The sequence below is a fragment of the Salminus brasiliensis genome, chromosome 2, assembly GCF_030463535.1.
Source record: "Salminus brasiliensis chromosome 2, fSalBra1.hap2, whole genome shotgun sequence".
Taxonomy (NCBI): Eukaryota; Metazoa; Chordata; class Actinopteri; order Characiformes; family Bryconidae; genus Salminus; species Salminus brasiliensis.
Genome location: NC_132879.1, coordinates 4,404,948 through 4,409,956, shown reverse-complemented (window position 1 = coordinate 4,409,956; position 5,009 = coordinate 4,404,948). Strand labels below are relative to the sequence as shown.

Here is a 5,009-nt window from a genome sequence, read left to right as displayed (position 1 = left end):
CTCCTCATTACTCCTCACTACATTAAGGCTCAGATTTAGGAACCATCACCGAAGGATGATCACAAAGCTATCAACTCCAGGCTCTAATCAGTCGATACAGTGGACTGGCAAGTCAACATTACCCGACAGAAGGAAATGTGTAAAGAAGGAAATCAGCAAAAAACAACTGCCTGAATACGTTAGAAAGAGAACAGCCCAGTCAATAAAGAAAGAAAAAAAGTAACTAAGTCAGAAAAAAGTTAGTAAATCAGTTACCAGGACGGCAGATAAATAAATAATTTCATTAATAAATCATTAAATACCCAATAAGGCCGGTTATCAATAAATAAGGTCAATCAATCTGTACACAAATCAGTAATTAAGTGAACATTAAAAATGGTCAGAAACAAGCAAGTAATAAGCTAACAACAAATATGAAAGTAAACACACGAGACAATAAACACGCCAGTGCAGCAGTAAATAGCAGGCGGGGTAAAACGTCAGTAGATGAGTAAAACTTAATACGTCAGTAAAAAATGTAAATAGAAATGTTAGTATTTAAGGAAGTAAATCACTGAGAGTGAACATCTAACAACCTCCATAAATGCATCAGTGAAGATGTGAGGTAAACAAAACAAGCCAGTAAATGCATTCATCAGTCAATACATAAACAAATAACGCAGGCCATAAGTCAATAAAGAGGTTAAGCTTGAGTAAACAAGTCAGTCAACAGGTCAGTAAACAGGTCAGTTGTTAGGCTTTAGTAAATAAGTCAGTAAACAGAGTTACAGTTAAAGAATAAGTAAAGCAACTAAAACCTGCACTAAATAATTAAAGCAAGTCATTGCACATGGTAAACACACCAATATACAGAGCAATAAAAAGCAATCAAATCAGTAAATAAGCAAAATGTCTGTAATCAAGACTGTAAATAAGCCAGAAAATAAGTCTCAAAATAAGGTCTGTAAATAAGTCTCAAAATAAGTCTGTAAATAAGCCAGTAAATGATACTATAAATAAGAAAGAAAACAAGACTGTAAACAACAATGTAAATAAGCCTGTAAATAAGACTTTAAATAATTTAGTAAATAAGCCTGTAAATAAGACTTTAAATAATTTAGTAAATAAGCCTGTAAATAAGACTTTAAATAATTTAGTAAAAAAGCCTGCAAATAATTCAGCATATAAGTCAGTAAATAAGCCTGTACATGCGTCTTTAAATAAGTCAGTAAATGAGCCAAATAAGCCTGTAAATAAGCCTCCTAAATAAGCCTGTAAATAATACTACAAATAAGACAGTCAACAGGCTAGTAAATAAGTCAGTAAATAGGTCTGTAAATGTGTCAGTAAATAAGACAGTAAAGAAGTCAGTAAATAAGTCAGTAAATATGTCAGTAAATAAGTCAGTGAATAAGTCAGTGAATAAGTCAGTGAATAAGTCAGTAAATGTGACCGTAAATAAGTCTGTAAATAAGTCTGTAAATAAGTCAGTGAATAAGTCTGTAAATAAGTCTGTAAATAAGTCAGTAAATAAGTCTCAAAATAAGTCTGTAAATAAGTCTCAAAATAAGTCTGTAAATAAGCCAGTAAATGATACTATAAATAAGAAAGAAAACAAGACTGTAAACAACACTGTAAATAAGCCTGTAAATAAGACTTTAAATAATTTAGTAAATAAGCCTGTAAATAAGACTTTAAATAATTTAGTAAATAAGCCTGTAAATAAGACTTTAAATAATTTAGTAAAAAAGCCTGCAAATAATTCAGCATATAAGTCAGTAAATAAGCCTGTACATGCGTCTTTAAATAAGTCAGTAAATGAGCCAAATAAGCCTGTAAATAAGCCTCCTAAATAAGCCTGTAAATAATACTACAAATAAGACAGTCAACAGGCTAGTAAATAAGTCTGTAAATAAGTCAGTAAATAGGTCTGTAAATGTGTCAGTAAATAAGTCAGTAAATAAGTCAGTGAATAAGTCAGTGAATAAGTCAGTGAATAAGTCAGTAAATGTGACCGTAAATAAGTCTGTAAATAAGTCTGCAAATAAGTCTGCGAATAAGTCAGTGAATAAGTCAGTGAATAAGTCAGTAAATAAGTCTGTAAATAAGTCTCAAAATAAGTCAGTAAATAAGTCAGTAAATAAGTCAGTAAAAAAGTCTGTAAATAAGTCTGTAAATAAGTCAGTAAATAAGTCAGTAAATAAGTCAGTGAATAAGTCAGTAAATAAGTCAGTAAATAAGTCTGTAAATAAGTCAGTGAATAAGTCAGTAAATAAGTCTGTAAATAAGTCAGTAAATAAGTCTGTAAATAAGTCAGTAAATAAGTCAGTAAATAAGTCAGTGCATAAGTCAGTAAATAAGTCTGTAAATAAGTCAGTAAATAAGTCAGTGCATAAGTCAGTGCATAAGTCAGTAAATAAGTCAGTAAATAAGTCTGTAAATAAGTCAGTAAAAAAGTCTGTAAATAAGTCTGTAAATAAGTCTGTAAATAAGTCAGTAAATAAGTCAGTGCATAAGTCAGTGCATAAGTCAGTAAATAAGTCAGTAAATAAGTCTGTAAATAAGTCAGTAAAAAAGTCTGTAAATAAGTCAGTAAATAAGTCAGTAAATAAGTCAGTGCATAAGTCAGTAAATAAGTCTGTAAATAAGTCAGTAAATAAGTCAGTGCATAAGTCAGTGCATAAGTCAGTAAATAAGTCAGTAAATAAGTCTGTAAATAAGTCAGTAAATAAGTCAGTGCATAAGTCAGTGCATAAGTCAGTAAATAAGTCAGTAAAAAAGTCTGTAAATAAGTCTGTAAATAAGTCTGTAAATAAGTCTTGGTGATTCGGCTTGGTGGTGGTTTTATATCAGAGTTCAAAACGAAACAGGAAACAGGAGTGTTTGTGTGAATGTGAGTGTGTGTGTGTGTGTGAATGTGTGTGTGTGTGTGTGTGTCCGTGTGTGTATGTGCGTATAGTATTAGGAGAATCGACCGGACACACACACACACACACACACACGGGCGCGCGCGCACGCGCAGGTCTGGATGTTCAGCAGTGTCTCTATTAGCTGGTTCTCTACTTTGCTTCTGTGTGAAAGTGAAACGAGTCGCGCGCAGAAAAAAATAATAAAACAAATAAACGCGAAACGAAAAGCTCGCGCAGAGTCCGGCCGACGAGCTACTGCTGCACTTATTATTATTATTATTATTATTATTATTATTATTAGTGTTGTTGTTGTTTAGTGACGTTTCCCGCATGGCCGCTCTGTTTCTGCCGCTCGTGACCCGAAAGGCACATTTTTCTTACTCTCGCGGAAAAACAAACAAACAAACAAACAAACAAACAAACAAACAAACAAACAAACAAACAAACAAACAAATAAACAAACAAACAGGTGATTAGTCAGTAAAGTGCGGCTGTGGTGCGGCGCGTGCGCTCGCCGCTTATTCCCATTCCGGCGAAACGCTGCAGTTCAAACCAACATCAAATAATAACGAAATAATCATAAACCGAACCGCCTACAGTCAGTGTGTGTGTGTGTGTGTGTGTGTGTAGTGTGTGTGTAAGTCCACGGCGAGCGGGCGAGCGCGTGTGTGTGTGTGTGCAGCGTAAGGCTGTGTGTAGAGTGTTTGTGTGTAATGTATGTATGCATGTATAGTGAGTGTGTGCGTGTCTCTGTGTGTGTGTGTGTGTGTGTGTGTGCGTGTGTGTGTGCGTGTGTGTGTGTACCTGCCCGGGTCTCCCGCTCCCTCCGGGCCGCTCGCGCAGCTCCTCCGTCCAATATGGCATCCCGCGCGTGCGCATGTGCCGCGCCGCTGCGCTTTAACAGCACTCCGAGAAAAAGAGAGCGAGCGAGAGAGAGAGAGAGGAGCTGGAGCAGCCAATTAGAGAGAGAGAGCAGAGAAGCCTCCTCCTCTTCCTCCACCTCCTCCACCACCTCCTCCTCCTCCCATCATGCGGGAAACTCGTCTTTTCCTGCTGAGTGTAAACAGCAATCTGCTGCCTGTCGCTATAATACACACACTCTCACACACACTCACTGCAGCAGTGCTTCACAGGGGGTCCCCTCACTAACCCAGTCTTTATTCCCTTCATTATTCATTACTTTATCATTATTATTATTATCATTATCATTATCATTATTATCATTATTATCATTATCATTATCATTATCATTATCATAATCATTATTATTATCATTATCATAATCATTATTATCATTATTATTATTATTATTATTATCATAATCATTATTATTATTATTATTATTATTATCATTATCATTATCATTATCATTATTATCATCATTATTATTATTATTATTATCATTATCATTATCATTATTATTATTATTATTATTAGTAGTAGTAGTAGTAGTAGTATTACTAGTATTGTTATTATTATTATTATTATTATTATCATTATTATTACTAGTATTGTTAGTATTATTGTTGTTGTTGTTGTTGTTGTCTGTCTCTCTAAATAGATGGAATACATACATATAATATATTATATATATTTAATATATATAATAAATAAAATTAATACATAAATACATATATATATATTATAATTAATCATGTATAATAATATCTTAAATATATATTAATAAAATATATTGTTATAATATATATAATTCTATTATAATTAGTATAAATAATATACACATAATATATATATGTGTGTGTATATAATATATATAGTGTGTATATATATATATAAAACATATATTATGTGTGTATAATATAAATATACATACATAAATATATATATAATGTGTGTATATGACTGATGAGAGACTGATATATATATATATATATATATATATATATATATATATATATAATGTGTATATATAGACTAAGAGACTGATGTATATATATATATATATCAGTATATATACATTTTTTTTTGTTTTGAATGACTAAGCAATCCACCCTCATCAGTGGAAACATGACAGAGGCTAGAGATTTGACTCTCTGTGACTATGTGTACATATATACACATTAGTCTATCTGTGTCTATATATATATATATAATCACTCT

The 5,009-nt window shown here is 32.3% G+C and overlaps 1 protein-coding gene across 3 annotated transcripts in view; it reads right to left on the bottom strand.

Moving 5' to 3' along the window:
- Positions 1–3,753, bottom strand: part of sfmbt2 (Scm like with four mbt domains 2) — a 67,855-nt gene extending 64,102 nt beyond the window's left edge. For 2 of the 3 annotated variants that reach the window (XM_072674155.1, XM_072674156.1), the window contains exon 1: positions 3,693–3,753. The gene's annotated coding sequence lies outside the window, so the exon portion shown is untranslated. The remainder of the gene's footprint in view (positions 1–3,692) is intronic. The other variant, XM_072674157.1, reaches the window with a different exon arrangement.
- Positions 3,754–5,009: the final 1,256 nt, after the last annotated feature.